This window comes from Archocentrus centrarchus, chromosome 5, assembly GCF_007364275.1.
Source record: "Archocentrus centrarchus isolate MPI-CPG fArcCen1 chromosome 5, fArcCen1, whole genome shotgun sequence".
Classification (NCBI taxonomy): domain Eukaryota; kingdom Metazoa; phylum Chordata; class Actinopteri; order Cichliformes; family Cichlidae; genus Archocentrus; species Archocentrus centrarchus.
Window position 1 is genome coordinate 3302452 of NC_044350.1, and position 20109 is coordinate 3322560.

Here is a 20109-nt window from a genome sequence, read left to right on the forward strand (position 1 = left end):
CTAAAAAGCAACTCCACACACTGTTCTGCTGCACCAACAGAAGTAAAGGTGGACTGTATTTGCGTAGCACTGATGATGTCACACCAGCAGAGCTATTTTTAGAAAGGGGTCTGAGGAAGACTGGCCTTTTTTCTTTTTTTTTTCCTTCTTTTTTTCTTTTCACCTTTCCTAGAACGTTATTACTATTCAAAGCTCTTCACCTGTGCATGCTCTTCTTTCAGCCCGTTTAATCTCATTGTTTTGGTCAATTTAGAGAATCTATTGGCTGCTGATTGCATCCAGAAGGCTGAGTTTGTGACTAAGCACACACAAACACAGTCAAATGTTGTGACCACAGGATCCACAGACGGCATGGAAATTCATTAATAGCCACTGTGTGTGGGCTATGTTGATATTTATAAAGGTGATCAAAAATAATGAGGACAAATGAAGAAGTATTCATGCATATAGGACAGACTGTACACTTGCTCTACTGAAGAATTTCCAATGTGGTTTTATGCTTACATCATACATGTTGAAGATCATTTAAAGTGACTGACTACAGTATTAGCCCCAGCATGCAGCACCAGATGCAATGGGGTGGTGTTGACCTGCCATTAATCCCACTACCCATCTGCCTACAAACCTTATGTTAGTCCCATGATCTTCATTAGGCGTTTTGTTTTCGCTGACATCCAGGGAGTCACATAAAAGTCATATTTTCTGGCTCACTAGTGCTGGATTGCATAAGAAAGAAGGAGCCTCCATCTGTTCCACCCAGGGCTGGCTTGCCTGCGCTAAGCGGACTTTTCATCTTATTATCACAGCAAATTCACCCCCCCTCCACTAGATCAGGGCACAGCAGCAAAGCCGTTCTGTCTTTGATGGATGATCATGTGACTTGACCAAGCTCAAGGTCACTGGATTTCCTAAAGTTCCTCCGTTAAGCATACCCATCACAGCTGAAAAACATGGGCAGCATGAACAGGAATCAGTCATTTCTCTTTTCCTGCCTGCTTTAGTGTTGGAGAGTAAGGAAACCTACTTCCGTGACCTTTGATGCACTAAGCAGTTGCAGGTGTTGAAAAAGCTTGTGGCTCTATTCTAAGTCAATCTGTGTAATACACTGCTGCCCCAAGTTACCTCAAAAAGGAAGTCCACACTGAGTGTTCAGCATATTCAGTTTGAACTATAATGATGGATAGCATGTTAGAGTGCCGACCAGAAACCACAAGGTGCTGAAAAATGAAGTTAATGAAGTGCCAAAAACTGCAGTTCCACTGCAACCCTGTCCGGGATAGATTTACCAGGGCCACACCCTGGAGCGGAGGATTATATCTCTCAGCTGGCCTGGTTATGCCTTGGTGTTTCCAAGCTGGAGGAGGTGGGTGGGGAGAAGGATGTCTGGGTTTCTCTGCTGAGGCTGCTGCCCCCACAACCCTGGCCCCAGATAAGTGGAAATGGATGGATGGATGGATGGATGGATGGATGGATAGATAGATAGTACAGGGGACCAAGAACCAGTTAGTGGTCCATGGAAAACCAGCAAGTTCTATCATAAATAAATTCTGAAGCACGAGGTAAAATTAATTGAACTGTAGCTGCTCCATAACACTGCAGCAGGTGCATTGTACTGTACCTACTGATGTTGCACTTACTGTATGTTCAATTATTGCATCAAAACAATGCACAAAAGACTTTGCTAGCAAAAAGAGGATTTAGTTGGGGATCCCAGAAAATTGATTCTATTGATCTGGACATTGTCATGGTCCTGGGCCGTGTGCCCAACGTTTTGTGTTCTTTTAGGTTCTGTTTTCAGTGAGTTCTTCTGTTATGTTCCCTGTTTCGCATTTGGTTTTGATTCTTTGTTCATTATAGTTTCCTGTTCGGTTATTAGTTATCATTATTGTTATTGACTTCCTGGTTCCCTTCATTGTTGTTGTCTTCTCGTGTCTGTCTTGGTCTGTGTCTTGTGTTTAGTTTGACTTCCCATTGTTCCCTATGTGTTTAGGTTTCCATTTAGTCATGTTTACATTCCCTTTGTGTGCCTGCCCTTCTATAGGTCAAGTCTGCGTTATCATGTTTGGTCTCTTCCTGTTTTATTTTGACAGTCTCTTGTCCTATGTGTATTCACCTGTATTCACCTGTTCTCCCCAGATGTTCCCACTCTCCTCTTGTTACCTCGTGTGTATATATTGTCTGTGTCTAGTTCAGTTCTCTGTTGCATCATCCCTCATGGTAGTCAGTTCCTTACTGTGTCTCCTGCTAGCCTGAAGTTCCCATGTTCTTAAGTTTAGTTACAGCCTGTTACCTGCCAGCAATAAAAGCTGCTTTTAAGTTTACTTCCACCTCTGAGTTCTGCATTTTGGGTCCACTTCCTGCCTGGCTCACTACTGGATCACGACAGGCAGTGTTTTCAGTGGGCGAAACTTTATGTCACTCATCCAGGTGACTTCTTGAGTCTCAGCTGACTGCAGGTTTCCCCAACCTTATAAATTATACCTTTGTGTAATGACCGAAACTAGCACCACTGACTATCAATGGACTATGTGCTCAGCTTCATGACAGCTAATATTAAAGTTGTCATCACCATTGATCAATGGGCATGACTACCATTCACATAAAGTTGGGGAATGGCTCCAGTCACAGAATTGTAAGGTGGTGAAAGATGTACTCTAAGGCCCTCTCCTCCGTTCAGAGATGGTTGTTCCTTTTTCATTCAAATGTCCTCCTTGACTCCCTGTTCAGACCAGCGCTCCTCCCTGTCCAGGATGTGCACATCTTCATCAATTTCAATTTTTCACAGTTCAGTTTCATTTATATAGCACCAAATCACAACAACAGTCACCTCAAGATGCTTTATGTTGTTAGGTAAAAACCCTACAATAATACAGAGAAAACCCCAACAATCAGACGGTCCCCTATGACAAGCACTTGGTGACAGTGTGAAAGAAAACTCTGTTGGGGGAGCGAGCAGAGGGAGATGGGACAAAAAACACACATGGAGCCAGAGTTTCAATAATCACTAATAATTAAATGCAGTTATAGTTGTATACAAACACATAGAAAGTGAAAAAGAAGTGAGAGAAGAAATGCTCAGTGCTCTGTCTCCCAAATCCAATCTGGGAGCTGGTTCCATAGTAGAGGGGCCTGATTGCTGAAGGCTCTGCCTCCCATTCTACTTTTAAAAACTCTAGGAACCAAAAGTAAGCCTGCAGTATGACAGTGAAGTGCTCTATTAGACAATATGGAACTATGACATCTTAAAGATGTCATAGTTCCATATTGTGGTTTTGCTGCTATGCAAAGCCAAAATGTCAATTATGAAAACAATTTTTCTTTGAGGGTTTCTCATTATGAGAGATGCCTTTCACAGCACATTTTTGTCAAAGTCTGAGGAATATGGACCCAAAGGCAAAACAGATGAATGTAAAACCTGACCTTTATTTGAGTAGAAGCAAAAGTCCATAAGATGCAAAGATCCAACAGGAAACCAAATAGTCCAAAAACACAAACTTGGGAACACCACAGAGGAACAACAGATGCGCTAACAAAGGACAAAGGACAGACTGGGCTTATATACACACACACTGAGGGTTAATGGGGAATGAGACACGGCTAAAGACCCCTAAACTAAATCAAGGTAAAGAGACAAAGCTGAACTGAGGCAGCTAAAGTAAAGCTAAATACAAAACATAAGAGACAAGAGACTACCAAAATAAAACAGGTGAAAATAAATATGAAAACATTTAACACAGGCGCAGAAACATGAGGACAAGACACAGTAAACATTGGGGATGCAGGCAAACTGAAACAAACTAGAACCATGAACAGAACTCAGCTAAACTAAAGAGTAAGAGGCCTGAGAATATAAACACAAAGAAACCAGGAAATATCTGCTGAGAGTAAAAGAATGCCACAAACACAAGAATACAAAAAACAAAAACTCAAACTCTACCACAAAACCCCAGGGTGCATAACAGTGTTTTTAATCCATTATTAATATTGGTTATCACATTATAGAAATGCCACTCATATAGACCTTTTATTTTCTGATTTAAATGAAAGCATACAGTACTGTGATTTGATGCTTAGGTTGTAATGGTTTGTGACATTGCTGTGACCCATTCTTAGTTATTCAAAACTGACTTTATCTTTAGATGCCAAAGGATCAAGCAGAATTTATATGGCACATGATCATTAATAATAACAGTGGGGATATGAGCGCACTCATTCATCTTGCTTTCTGTGTTAACTATGTGTGCATGTACAACAGCTTAGTAAGGCCTTGTATATCATTTTTTTCCTGACAGTGATCAAATGAAGCAGCTAGAGCTGCAACACTGGGTTTTAAATTGACTGGTCTTTACTGGAAAATTTCTTTTCAGCACTTCTCCACAGAGAGCTTACAGCAGGACCTTTGGGCATCAACATTGTTCCCCATTTCCTTTTATTGCAAAGGTAAATCTATCGAGAGATGTCTCCCCACGTCTGTAATGATGGGTCACTGAAATATTTAAGGAGCCATGCCGGTTAAACTTTAATGCGAGTCTCAGTGTGCACCTTTACATCTTGAAAGTTAACTGTAGCAGTGTCAGACAGCCTTTGTGCAATGCTTTAAACAATCTAGGAATATGACTAGATGATGAGCTCAGTAGTAATGTGATTCTAAACACTACTGACCTCCAGGTCTCATTCTGATTGTTGTTTTAGGCATTGAGCCTTTATGGCCTTGGTGTCGACACCCTTAGTGTGTTGTAGACGGAGATGTGTGTATTTAATGTGCAGCAGTGCTGCAGTTGCTGTTAGCTATAGTGGTATAAAAGCTCTGCACCTCAGTGGAGCATGGCTGCTTTTAGTAGTTACAAACAGAATTTGTCAAATGTACATTAAACCAGAGACTCCAGCAAACTAAGAGTAATATAGGCCTATGTGCACAGATGCATTGTCATCATGCATGGAGAAAGCATAACTAGGATATTTTATTGGTGCTCTTGCCACAGGTGTTTGTGCCGAATTGATCTAATTGTAAAGTCTCTTTCATGGCAGTGCTGCGGAGCAGTGCTGAGAGTATGAGAGATCAAAGCAGCCTCAGTCTCCCATGAATCTGCATTGAGCCAAATTCACCCACCAAATGTACTACACTGTAAGAGCTGCCTTTACTTAAAAAAAAAAAAAGCAAAATTAAGTAACCTTATTTTGAGTCTGTCAAATATAAATCATTTTATGTTAAATGCACAAGGTTGAAACAGAGAACATCTTAAATAAGGAATTCAAAGTCCAAAATGCTTAAACACTTAAAAAACACACACACACAACATAGTCCTGCTAAATACACAACCCGTACCTGTACAGGAACACAGTGAGCCAGCTTCTGCAGTCAGGCTGGAGTTGTCATTTCTTTGTCATTTAATGTGATGGGTAGTGTTGTTTCTACAAGTTCACTGTCATACACAGACCAGGCTGCCTGTATAACATGACTGTTATACAGGCAGCCAGTAAATATTGTCACTGTCACTGTAAGTAAGCAGTGCAGTGATCATTCAGAGAGACTGTGACCCAGTTTTGTTGTTGTTGGTGGTTTTTGTTTGTTTGTTTTATGTAGTGTGTTTGTGTGTATGTGTGGGTCAATTTGTCACGAGACAAATAATGAACACAGTGTAAAAGTTAGTACTTTTTAGCCAGCTCTCAATTTTTCAAACCTCTTTTACCCAGGAGTGTCATGGAATAGCATGTGCTTACACTCACATGTGTAAGCACATTCACAAGCACACTCACAATTGTACAGCCCTCTTTAAGAAGTGCTGTACAATTGGACTTTCACATGTTACTCATATGGTATGACTGCTAACTGTGCCCAAGCTCTGAAGTCCAGCACTTGCTCTGTGGGAATTGTTTCAGTGAGAACTGCTGTTAAGTAATTTGCAAATCTATAAGGCATGTGAGAGAGATGTCATCTAGATGGCAGCAGCAGAAAAATTTTCTGGGTAATTTAAGGAGGTGATAATTAATAAGAGTGGGAGCTGAAAATGTCCTAGAACTATAAAATGACTTGTAATGAAATGCAAGTGATTTAATTTTACTCTATAATGTGAGCTTTATGGGTAAAATAAATAAATAAGCATTGATTCTTCACACCAGCATTATAACTGTGTGTGTGTCTGTTTTACTGAGCTGAGGGCTGATGGTGTTTTTATGTCTCAGTGTTAGGCAGCCATAATGCAAAGTGCAGTTAGATAAAATGTTAACAAAGGTATTACCTGCCGTAAAGGCATTCATTTCACATTCAGCAGATGAGCAGAAACACGTCCTGGACTACTGACTGAAACTGCATTGACTATCCACTGACATGACTTGTCATTATAACCACTGCTGATAGGCAAACATGGCAAACTAGTCCTCTAATGTGACAGCAATACACAAGCAAAAGAACTACATCTTTTATGCTTTGCTTAACATTTTGTCACGATTGTTTTAGGCTCAAAAACAGCCTTTTCAACTTTAGGGAATGATTGGTATTTCATTTTAAATAGAAGACCTTTGTTGCCATTACAGTTTACAGTAATAAACAGGTGGTAAAGGTTAAGTCAATTCAGTTCAATCCCAATTAAAATATCATAGCAAATCATTACATGAGTCATTACAGGGCACTTTACGTTGTAGGGTCAAGACTTTATAGCGTTACAGAGAGAACTCCAACTCACAGTGGAGAGGAAAAAGTTTCCATTAACAAGAAAAGACTCCAGACAGAACTAGTTGTAGAGACTGGCCATCTGCCTCAAAAAGTTGGGCTGAGAGGAGAGTGGGGAGAGAGAAAATTGAGTAACAACAAACAATTAACATTGAGCAAGTTGGTGGCATCAGTAACTGCAGTGCCAAAGGAAGAGATACTGTACTTGCAGAAAGGCCAGGAAGAGGGAGGGCAGAGAGGATAAAGCACAGACTACTGGGGCCAAGGAGAAGCCGCGCAATGAATAATATTTAATACCAAAAAATGGAGAGCGAAAAGGGGTAGAAGAGAAGTGCTGAGTGCATCATGTAACATCCCCCATCCGTTTTCTTAATTGCTTATCCAAATTAGTGACACGGGGCGCTGAAGCCTACCCCACCTGACACAGGAGGAAAGGAGCCCTTATAGCCCGATTTTATATGGCGCGCATGTTTTTTGCCCACACAACCAAACAATGAATACAATTCCGCCTGCAGTTCCTCTTTTGACCGCATGGAGGCAGCATCGTCATGGAGGCAGCATCGTGTAACAGATGTCTGCCAACTGCCAGAAAACCTCAAAAAGAAGACTGACTAATGGACAAAACATTGGGCCTTGGTGGGGGTCATAAGTGACACAGAGGGCTCTGCTGGTGTACGTTGCTGAATTGACGCTTAACTGGCCGAATGAAATTTGCTCTGACCCTTCAGCTGTCATGGCTACAGCAAGTAGAAAAAGGAAGGTTGATGGTGAAGCTGCCACTTCCAGGAAAGCAGGAAATGACAATATTTTTTTCACTGCAAACTGAAATAACTGCCTGCCTGATTTGCCACGATACTGTTGCCTTGTTTGAGGAACATAATTTGAAGATGCACTACGAAACAAAACATGCTAATACATATGTTCAGCTATCACCAAAGCAGTGTGCTCAACGACCGCTTTGGTGATTTTGCCACTATCAAAAAGAGCACTTTGGCATTTGACACCAGCATCTTTCATGCCTTTTTACCAGCAGCTAGATAACAGCATGTTTCCAGAGAAGTGAACATTTGCAGAGAAAATGTTCAGACTTAAACAAGAACTGCTTGAGATCAAGACTAAGTGACTCCCACCTATGTGACATTTTATGCATGTCAACCACTGTTCTGGAATCAGACCTGCCCTGTGTACCTGTGGGCCCTTCACATTAGTGTCAGTAGCTTACCTGTTGCTCTGTTATCAGAATTACACTGAGTTGTACTTCAGAGTTTCTGTGGGTTTTAAATTTCTGCTGGAAATTCAGGGAGCTTTTATGCTGTGTTCATCTTAATGATTACATTTGCTTACTTCAATTTTGTTTGCTGCATAAAAATGAAAATATTAAATGAAAGAATATTTATATGCATCTTTTATTGTTTAAAATAATGTCCCTAGAGCATGGTTTGAGGCAATCAAGCTCCAATTTAATACATTTCTTGGGATTAGGGCTTAACCCAAGCTTTTGAGCAGAGAGAGTCTGCATCCTTGAGCCAAAGCAGGAGCTGGTTTCACAGAGGAAGGGTTTGATAGTTAAAGCCTCTGCCTTTTATTATACTATTGAACATTTAAAACCAGTGCTAATCAACTCAACCCCAGCACTTATGAAAAACCCCAAACAGATGGAGGTAAGAAGTCCATCCATCCATCCATGTTCTTCCACTTATCCAATTCAGGGTCCCGGGGGGAAGGAGCCTATCTCAGCTGCCATAGGGCAAGAGGCAAGGTCCCACACACAACTATTCACATAGACATTCACACCTATGGGCAACTTAGACTCACCCACTAACATAACCCCACCAACTGCATGTCTTTGGACTGTGGGAAGAATTAAGAAGTACAAAACAATATATCTCCGAGTCCTAAATAGAAGAAACTGTAGTCAAGGTGTTGCAGCAGAAGCTTGTTTCTAGGATGTGTCCTCCAGCTGTTACAATGGCCATGCCAATAGTAAATGGACTAGTTCTTGTATAGCACTTTTCTGCTCTATCTGAGCACTCAAAGCGCTTATATAACACGTTTACATTCACCCATTCACACAAGCACTTCCATGTGTAACTAAGCTAAGTGCTTTTATTGTCTTTCACATTCATACTCCAACGCTTGCGTCCGAGAGCAACTTGGGGTTCGGTATCTTGCCCAAGGATACTTTGTCTTGCAGCCCGGAGCAGCCAGGAATCAAACCGCCAACCTTCCGATGACCTGGTGACCTGCTCTACCTCCAGAGCTACAGCTCGTATACAATGGAGAAAAATGGCGCCAAGAAGCATTTCTTGATGCCTATTGAGTATCATCATCATACAGTCTATATATACCAACGTTGTTCTCCTAGCCAAGTTTCTTTGACCTGTGTGATCTATGTTGACTTGCACTAAACTTTCAAGACTGCTGGATTCACAAATCCTTTAAGCAGACTTTGTAGCTCTACTACATCTTACCTCCTCGCTTCCTCCTATCACCAGGTCATGATAAAATGATTCTTTCTACCTTTTTGCACCTCTCTATAACCCCCTTTCAAATCAATGCAAAAATGCTTGTGACCACTGGCTTGCAGATATAAATGATCACATAACATAACTGTGCCAAATAACATCTATTGCTGAGCTGTTATGGCAGACAGCTGCCATCTGTTAATCAGGAAGTCTTTTACAACATCAGTGTTCTGCCCATCAGTTTTCCCATCATTTCCCTTTTTAAATGAACAACTAATCCACCAATTTAGATTTGAAAAATGGTTAGTGCGTCACTTTAAAGTTTTCCTCATATAGAGCCTAACATTAGACAACAGGCTTATGTCTGTATCACTGCTCATATGCAGAATTAAGGATCTTGATTTCTTAACTAATGAAAGCGTCCAAAAATGACTAAAGTAACAGGAAATATGTTTAGAGGACTTCATGCTCATCTTCACAATTTGTGATTCTGCCTGCTGAGCAACTGTGATATTTAGGAGTTTCAAACCAATTCCAGTCCTTATCCATTTCAAAAATCTCACAGAAGTAAATTGATTTTGTCAGCGTAAAAAATGAGACTCACACTTGTGCACGCAAATATTTTGACACAGGAACTTGGGTGCTATCAAACCCTTGCATATACTGATGAATATGGAAAAGCTGCTCACTAGCTGTAGGGCAAGTTTTCTGTGGGTCTTGTCCAAATACAATCCAGGACCATGACACCACACAATCCCTGTAGGGTGTGGAAACGTGGAAATTTGATAGAATCACACTAATTTACAATATTTTCTGGTCCTGTTTCTACTTAAGTACCAAGTTGCAATGTTCACATTTGTTTATGCGGTATACACAAATGTGTGAGTGAAAAAAATGCTGCTGCTGTAAACATGTAATGGTTCTGCTAAGCACAGACTAGAGGGGATGGGTGCATCGCTGCAGGATGCTGTGGTAGTCATGCTAGTTAAATGAACTATTATTTATATAGTGCTTTTTTTTTTTTTTTTACTCTTACTGAGTACTCAAAGTGCCACATTTACTGTACCCATTCACATGAACATTCATACAACACTTATTCTATGCCTTTCAGTGCTTTTTACCTATCACACACACACACACACCTTACCCAAGGGCACTTTGGCATGCAAACTGGATGAACAGGGATCAAACCACCGTCCTTTGGGTTAGTAAACTTTCTACTTCCTGTGTTTTTAATGCTGACTGAATCTCCAATAGTATCACTGGCAACACTCATATCACAGCTCTTCTTCCATGTTTCACAGTGAGAAGCACACTTCTCATAATTGAGTAGCACCAGTTTACAGCTTTTATTGCAAGCTAGAGACATGCAATATTAGAGAAAGAACCCCAATGATAAGACAGTCCCCTATGAGCAATCGTTTTTGCAATGGTGGGGAGGAGGAACTTCCTTTTTAAAAGAGACCTCCGGCAGAACCGGATTTAAGGAGGAGCAGCCATCTGCTGTGACCAGTTGGAGCCTAATCCTTAAAGTAGAGGATGTCTCTCAACCCCAAACTAGAAGCTAGTTCCACAGGAGCAGGGCCTCATAGCTGAAGGCTTTGCCTCCCATTCTTCTTATAGAGTCCATTTTCCCACAGATCCAATTAGACCTAATTCATTTTGTTACTTGGTCCAAGTACTCCTCTTCTTCTTGGTCTCCCCCAGTAGTGTTTTCTCTAAACAGATACATTCGTATGTAATATCACTGGGTACTGATATTGTGTTACAACAGGAGTGACTGTCCCATTCTTAATGTCTCCCTGACTACTGCTACTTTTCAAGTAAGGAAACACGCTCTAGATAAGCAGCTGTCTTTGAGGCTCATTCTAAAGCCATCAAAGCATTTGGTGGTTTCTGAAACTGAAATTGAAGGAACTTGAAATTTTTTGGACTGGATTGATGGACTGTCGTTTCTCTTCGCTTAGTTGAGTGGTTCTTGGCATAATATAGATTAGTAAAATAACTGTAACTGTTTGCTGAATGCCAACACTACCTTGGCACAAGAAAAACAGTCATCTAGACAATCAGAGGTTATTGTGGGGAATCCAAAAAACGTAGTAATCCCAAAGTGTACATTGTATTTTACACCATTTCAAGCACATCTGTGTTGTAAAAAGAAGTCTTCTCTGAGCATGGCTCCTTCTGCAATGAACCTGACCTAATACATAAGTTGTTATTATCTCAATTGTCACTCCTTTAAGGCTGTCCCAAGTACAGTACAATAGTAAACTGATGCCAGTGTGAATACTGTGGCTCTGCTGACATTTTGCTTCACCTTTCATCTTGTTTGTGGGAATGCACTGACACACTTGCCGCACACAAGTACTTCAAAGACCACTGAGGCTCCAGTTCTACCTGCCCGAGGCGACAAAAATGCAGGGAGTCATGCCAGATGGTTATTTTATCTCTGCTAGGAACACAATTTCATAGCTCATTTTCATCCAAATTGATAAAAATGATGCGATCTGCAGCCTGATATGAGCCATAGCAGTGGTTCCCAAATGGCATGCTGAGACACCTGGAATGCCTTTAGACAAGTCCAGGTGTACCATGGGATTTTATGAGACATAAAGTTATGAATGAATTGTTAATTTACTTTCAGTACTTTTTTAGGCACTCATGTTCCCTTTAAAAAAAAAAAAAAAACTCCTTTCAAAGGGAACCCCAAGTCTGTTTGCACAGTTGTCAAACAGTGAGAGAACATGACAAGGAAAGACCTTAATTAACAGTTCCTCTCCTTAAGGAAAAGAGAAAAAGGCATTTCAGCATACCAACACCCCTTAGCCACATTCAGAACTTAATTCTCTGCAAGTGTGAGGGAACTCACAGGAAGACCACACAGGAAAGTCCCACTCAGCCCAAAAACGGAAACTTCTTGCCATAAGGCAACATTGCCATTGCAATTAACTATAAAGCCTGTATAGTTTTCTAGACACCAGCTAGACAGCCAGGGGTTGAAGGATGGCATGTCACTCTACATACCATCGCTGGTAAGATTGGGGAGGGGACCAGAGAAAACTGCAGTCCAACATTTTTTTTTTTTTGGCAAAGTTATGCAGCATTTCAATATTAATTGTTGTGACCTGTAGTTGACACAACCAGGTGTCATTAATGCCAACATGAATTACAATCTTCCCAAAGCTACACTTAATCTTAACCACCATTTTCAAATTTGCCTCAGCATCACCTGCTTTGGCCCCTGGATTTTCCCTCATAGCTTCACACAAGAATAGAGTCGCCAAAAACCAGAGATTTTTCCTCAGCTGGTTGGTGGTGTACCAGGGGCTTCTATTTTGGACTATGCTTCATCCTCACAGTCACCCAGCAGGCCTAATTTCCCGGCTGCTCAGGAGGACCTGCTGGGGGGGGGGGGGGGTACAGCTAAGCGGGGCTAAGCTACTTTTACTTGCACCAACTGCTGGAGCCTAGCTAGCTATAGGATTGTTTTCAACAGTGTGGAGCCAGGTCTCTAATTTACTTAATCTGGCCTCCAAAGCTATAAACGAGTTTCATTTATTACAAGTACCATCAGCACTGACAGAGGCTGAGGAATAACTAAACATTTGACACACTGAGCAGGAAAGTGCTGATGAGTCAGCTGGAGAACTGCAGGCCATGCTGCTAAGCTAGTGAATCGCAAAGGACACAATAGGTGAACACTATAATTTTCAGAGAGAGAATGCGCTCTGTTAAAGCACTTGTAGGTCACAATATGAAACAAGTCATTATGTAAAAGTTTGTAATTAATTGAACTGCACAAATTAAGCTACAGAAAATACCACTATGTGTTGCAACAGGAACAGGAAGTGATATGATAACGCAGAGAGAGTCAACACCAAGTGTTGTTAGAATCCAGTGTTATAGCCCCAGTTTTTGCTTACATCCTTGTAGATGAAATAGACCAGTGAAATGTTCACTTTACTGAGCTCCACTGTCTTTCAGGGCATCCTGCTGTCTTCTTGCCTCTGTCTCCAAATAAATACAGTCATCCATTAAACTGAAATAACCTGTGACCGGCCTCATAATGGTCCACAGGGTAATCCACCATTACATTCAGCTGTTAATTCTCCAGAATGTCACATGTAAACAAACTGTTGTGCATGGATGGTTATGCAGGGTGATTAGGTCAGGCGGCAAATATCCCCTGATGGAGATCCCTAATGCAGTGAGCAAATGGCTCAACAAGGTGTCTAATTTCTGTTTACTTTTAGACTCAAAAACAATTTTTTTGAAAACCACAGGGAGTTTGTGCTTGCTCTCCCAAAAGACACTATTTTGTTTTTTGTTTGTTTTGTGTAACTTGATTGCAATCCTGAAACTTCTCCATGTGCCATAAAATTTTGAAAGTTCCATGCAAAATCCACAGTTTGAGGACCAAAATCCACACTTTCTTAACAGCTTATCTAATTCAGGGTTTCAAGAGGATGAAGCATTTCCCAGCTGTCATAGGGCGAGAGGCAAGGTACACCCAGGGCTAACAACTATTCATGCTCACATTCACACCTGTTTAGAATCACCTATTAACCCAACACGCATGTCTTTGGACTGCGGGAGGAAGCTGGAGTGCGTAGAGAAGAGAGAGAAAATGCAAACTGCACAGAGAAAAGCAGCTGGCAGATTTGAGCCCAGGACCTTTTTGCTGTGAGGTGACACTGCAAACTCCTGCACTTCTTTACAAAAACATATATAAACAATTTTAATTAATAGAAATTAAAACAAGGGCTATATTATGCAAAAGTCTAACCGCAATAAATACAATAACCCTATATTTGTAACAACCCTGTATCAGTTGATTGTACTGCTATTGTATCGGTTACTCTTAATAACAGTATAGTTACTGTATGAGTTAATGCCATCATTAAGGCAAGGAGCATTCTTGTGAAGAAACAGTCTGTCACTGATTTTTAGCAACCACATCTCAGTGAGCTCATGTGAGGTGAAACATACTGGCAAGTGTTAGCACACCTCTGCTGATGTTTACTCACCAGTGTTAGTCTTTAGGGCAGGAATCCACTAGATGGAGCACAGCTCTAAGGCTTTGTTAATGTTCTCCTGAGAGCACATTAATCCTCAGTCCAGAGGACTGGGGGGCTGTAGCGGTCGATGGAGATAAGCAGCGTCTGGGAGAGAGCCACAGATGCTCCGTAATGCTGACTGAGGACTGCCTCAGGCATTAACGGTGTTATCTGCTCCGCTTACTGATTAAAAGAGAGTCTTGAGGAGCACAGAGTAAGATTTTAAAAGGTTGCGTCTTCCCAGTATATTTATTTGTGGTGTTAAACCAAAGTCATGTAATCCCAAAGTTGGATACCCAAAGGCATAAAAGGTAGCAAACCTCAGGACACAGTTGACTAATCAACATGGCCATGTTGACATGGCCTGAACAAATTAGTGAAAGTGAGATTAGTTAACTTGCCCCTGAAGCTCTTGGGGAATTCATTCAGTCAAATTCCCGTTCATCAAAGAAGTAGTACAGCTTGTATTTTTGTATTACTTGTGGTGGAAAGCTGGGAGTGAAGACAGGCTAACAGTCTGATCATTTAATTCGGGCAAACTGACCCTGTATGTTTTAATTATACCTTATTTGGCCAATGCAGTTTTAGAAACATACCCAATCAAAATCAGGCAACTGCTCTTTAGTAAATTAATTTAGCTTTTAGTTCTCAGACTTTCAGTCTTTTGATAAATATATTGATGTTGAATACAAAAGATGCGCCAGTGATAAGAAGCTAATTTGAAAAGGCTTTTATCAACAGACATTTTGACTTTCAGTAACAGGAGCCCACGTGCTTCTGATCTAATTAACACAGCCTCTGTTCTATTCAGGTGTATTTTCATTATTTACATCTTTTTTTTTTTTCTACTTTTTCAAAACGTCTGCTCTTAGTTTTCAGTAACTGCAACCTGTTTCTGGGGAAAAGGTTCAGAAGTGAAACATTCAAACACGTGTGCACAACCTCTAGTTCCATCTTCTTCACTGCATCTAATTAGGCACTGTTTTTTAGGTGTTGGTCTCTTGGTTGGAGGGGCCAGGGTTAGGGTTTGGATGAGGTTTCAAAGTGTCTTGGACTCAAGGAAATGACAGCAAATCATTTGCATACATTTATATTACTTTAAATGACAAAGTAGTCTACAGCAGCAATTCACAGTTTTGTTTACTTTCCTGTAACATAATCTTAGAGAAAAACATTGGTACTGACATATTTCACTCACTGAAGATATGAACTACTCAGCACACTGGTGTCAGGTCCACGATTGTTCTGTGACCTTTCAATTTCACAAAGTGTATTTTCCTAATTAATAGCTCCTGATATTCTGAAGCACCACTATGCAAACATCATTTGAGTATTATGTATCTACTGGAACAGTAACTGAGCTGCTCAGGGGTGCCACACACCAGGAAAACTGTACACTGACTTCACAATGTCGCACGGAGAATCTTTGTCAGGCTTCCAGCATTTGATATTGCTCATAGCCATTTGCCGTGCTCTCTGCTCTGTGGGATTTCTTCTTTTTTTCTTTACCCAAAAAAATAAATTGCCACACAATAACTAAAAAATGCAGATAGTGCACTCTGCCTTAGGGTAATCTTCTGCAGTATCTAAAAATAAATAAATTTAAAAAACTCTGCTTCACTTTAGTTTATTATTTATACCTCGTAGAAATCATGATTATGACAGTCCCTGTACTTTTAATTACACTTCATACATTCAAGATTTCATTTATTTAGGCTTGAAAGTATTTTATTGTCAAAATGACGCTGATGTTGCAGCTGCTGCAACTTTCTAAGCTTGCTCTTTGGGAAATATATTACCAATAATGAATAAAAGCAAAATATGTAATAAAATACATAATATATAATCAATATAATAATGAGCTGTGAATTCCAAATTTTACTGTATTGAAATATTATTTGAAAAATCCACATTTCTTTCAGCAGTAAGAATTTCACTATTGCCAGACTTAAAACGACATTAGAATCAAGTGGATTTTTTTTTTTTTTTTTTAAACAACTTCTTTCCCATAATCAGAGTGGACATGAAGTGGTCCACACCTGGGGTTAAGATGGAAATGGGGTGAAATAACTTGACAGGTCATCTGATGTCAGCCTTTTCATTTGAGCTTGCAAAGTCAAAGAGCATCAAGTGAAAATGATAGCTACAGGGGTTACCTGAGCTAGCTAAAGCTAAATCTGTAGCTTTCAGTTCATACATGATGGCTAGCTGTGGCTTTTATCTGATATAGCCTCATAATTTTTTACCTGCCCATCAATGATAAAAGCAATAAAAAGCCCAAAAGTCACACACAGGTGAAGCTCTTTCTATAGGCACTGCAAATTCATGAAGTATGTGAAAAAGATGTGAGAGGTAATATTAGCTTTAAATTTTGACCAACAGTCTTTTGTCTTTCTCAGATAAATAGGACTGAAACGTTTTCTGTTCAAGAGAAGTTTTAGTCTGGAGGCTCGGACAGCTGGTCCTGAATTTTGCTTTTTTCACTGCATGAAAAATAACGGATACCTCCTTGTATCAGGATCTCAAGCCTTCCTAAAGAAAGAGTGGCATCCAGGGCTTTCTTAAGAGCTTTTGTCATCAGTCCTAGTGCTAGTCTTAGTCATGAAGAAAAGAACTCTATCCTGTGGGCAGAGCCTGAGCTAAAGCTGAGGCAAATAGTTATCAGTCAGTGTCGAGTGAGCAGCACGTGTGAAGGTGATGTACAGGACCATCTTTCAGCTCATCACTCCTCAGACCTCAGCTGGCTTCACAATAGCTGCAATTACACAGGCAGCGGTCCCCTGGGACCGATGGGCTCGGGGAGCTGTTATGGCCAAGCAGGGATGCCGTGGGCCATCTTTGTTGGCAACAGACCGTAGAGGTGATGATAATGCCAGCGTCGACTGTTTATCACTCTGTAGAGAGAGCTGTGTGTTCTTAATGAGGAATTATCCCAGCGTCCAGGCACGGCAGGCAAACGGGGAACAAACCTCGTATCCGAACGATATAAGGCCAGCAAATGACTTCTTTAATGAACTCTGTGGAGAGCAGGTCAGGGTTGAGGTGCTGCCCTGAGATAATGGCACAAATGTGTCGTTCTCACTCTCACGCTTTCTCACTTTCTCGGTCATGTCAATAAAGCTTTTCCTCCTCATGCGAGAGGAACAAGGCTTCAAACTCTTATTTTGATCGTATCATGCAAATTCCTGGTTCCCTCTAAACTCACCCACAGCACTTCTCACTGGCTGTCTCAGACCTGAATTTGATGAGAAAATGTACGCCACGTGATAAAGCGTTAAATTTCCATGAGGATAAACAAGATAATGGGATCTGTTCTGCCAAATGAGTGAGCAGAGCAGTGTGACAGCTGCAGGGAGAGGGCTGTTGCCTCAGCTGTTTTTTTTTTGTTTTTTTTTAAAGAAATAAAAATCACTGTATTTTTCCAATAACCAGCTCCTGCTGGAGTGCCAAGGAAACACATTCAACAAACTGTGTATGTACTGTAAATGCATGACAAATGGGAAGAATAACATTGTGGGTTTTTTGGTTTTGTCTTTTTGTTTTGTTTCTTTTGTGTGTGTGTGTGTGTGTGGGGGGGGGGGGGGGGGGGGTGTCCCAGAACAATTACATTTTTATGGTCAAAGACTTCCAGCTTTCAGAATTTGCCTTTCTTCATAACATAAGCCTCTGTCTAATATTGACAGCTTCTCAATAGTAATATTTCTTGGGGGAGATCTCAGAGCACTCATCAAGCAGCAGCTTAACGAGCTTTGCATTGGACAGACAGGGGCTGAGTAGAATGTCTCGCTCCTTTCTGTTGAGTTTTTCTGTAGGCATCATGTGGTTACCAGTTTCAGCTAATGCCAGAGTTTTGTTCACATTTAATCCAGCGGGGATTGCAGTTTGAAATAAAAATGCCATAGTGAGTACTTTTGTTCATAAGAAAAGATGGCACCTAGAGGATGAACCCCCCCCCCCCCAGCAGAGGATAAACAGCTTGGTAGAACAGGTTGACCAGCAAGCAGATTTGCACTGCTCTATGTGCAGTGCTACAAGAGGTGACGGGATTTCTGCCTTCAGTTTGGAACTTGTGTTGAAGGTTTATCCAATCTTCAATAGCAATTCAGGAAGTAGTATTACTGTGACAACGTAAAAGGTGGCAGTTAGGCTCTGCATATGACTTCATGTATCTTTGTTTGTGTCTTTGGGGATGCTTTAAAATAGTTCACACAGTTGTATGAATACATCAGAATCCAGACGTGGGTATATCTGTTCCAAACAGCCCCTCTTAAGGGGGGGATGAAAAGCCTTTTGTCACAAAGAGGGAATATTTTCAATAATGGGGATAACACGTCACAATCTTTCCTCAGAGGTGGCCATGGGGTTGTTTTGGTTGTGAACATGAAATGAAGAGGCTACTTTCAGCTGCCCTCTTATTCACAAGGGGTCATCACAGCAGATATGTTTGATTTTTCCCTTCTCTGGATTTGTGTCTCCTCCCAGAATCAAACCAGGGATCTTTCACTTGTTAGGCAAAAGTGTAAACCACTACATTATGGACATGTGGACATAAAATGTGAAGGGGATAATATTGAAAACACTGTTCAGGAAATCCTGGTATTGAACGTAATCTCTGCAGATCTGTCCAATGTCAGTATCATATACTGTATGACAACCATCTATCTTTAGAAACTTGGCAAAGGAAGCAAGAGTTTTCTCATCTAAGGATTCTGGTAACATGTTTGGTTGTTTATTTATTGTTCCAAGTAAATAGTGTGCTAAAGAGAGAAACTACTGAATGACTTCACTATGAAGTAGCTAGGCAATGATCGGGTATCATGTACCATGTAGACTGCACATACAGAGAAGATGTAAAGCTCGAGGATGCTTTTAAAATGAAATGGTTCTTGGTGGAGTATGTAGTTCCAAAAACTCTAAAACCAAATTAATCATAATACACTTAATTTTCACAAGATGATTTGGGTGGACAACTACCAGAATTTTTTTATAGCCAATGTGACATTAGCCACCTTGCATTTTCTTGTGTGCTTTCCATAAAATTTTTTGTGTTTTGTGGGCATCTTAATGTACATAACACAATGAATATCGCTTGTTGTCAGTCTATCATCTGCTGGAGGTACTCCTGGTGTTGTAGCATTGGGTATGTTGATTCCCAGACAGCTAAAGCGTGTGAATTAAAGCATAGCTCAGCTGGAGAGAAGGGCTTGTCCTTCCCCAGGTGCCAAATGGAATCTGCAGTTATTACCATAATGCTTTCCTCCAGCTCATTTTACTCCAGCTTACTGCTGAGTGCATGAAGAGCTGCACACAGTTAAGCCAATGCAGCAGAATCTACTTTCTGTACTTTACTACTTTAATGTAGTCACTGATAGAACTTGTCAGTCTTTTGATGTTAGCATGACATATCAAAATACATCAGTTAAAAAGTCAGTATTTTTAGGGCTGAAACTACAGGAATGTAGCAATACTAAGTAAGAATAATTATGAACCCTGGTGGGGGATTTCTTCTGTCTTCGCCCTGTGAGAGGTGAATAGGCATTGTGACATCTCACTTTGTCTGCTCGCACACCTCAGGCTCTAGAGAATCACATGATAGATGGGCTCCCATCTGACTGCACCACACAGTCTGCTCAACAATGTGCTGCCACCTACCCCCCCCCACCCCACCCCCTCCTTACACTGTTAATGAGACACAGGAAAGTGTTTACACTGGTTCTTAATAAGCTGAGAGAACATGTGTGGCCCAGTCCATAACCTGACCTCTTGTGGCACTGAATAAAATAAAGACATTACCTGCAACGTTGTTAGTTTCTGAATTCTAACAAGCATTTCATATAACACATTTGCAACATTACAGCCTGACTATAGACTTCTGAGGATTCATTTTTTAAGTGAGGCTCAGCATTTTGCCAAAGTC

The 20109-nt window shown here is 40.8% G+C and overlaps 1 protein-coding gene across 3 annotated transcripts in view; it reads left to right on the forward strand.

The window, feature by feature from the left end:
• Positions 1-20109, forward strand: part of iqsec1b (IQ motif and Sec7 domain ArfGEF 1b) — a 220962-nt gene that overhangs the window by 120336 nt on the left and 80517 nt on the right. The gene's annotated exons all lie outside the window — the stretch shown is intronic.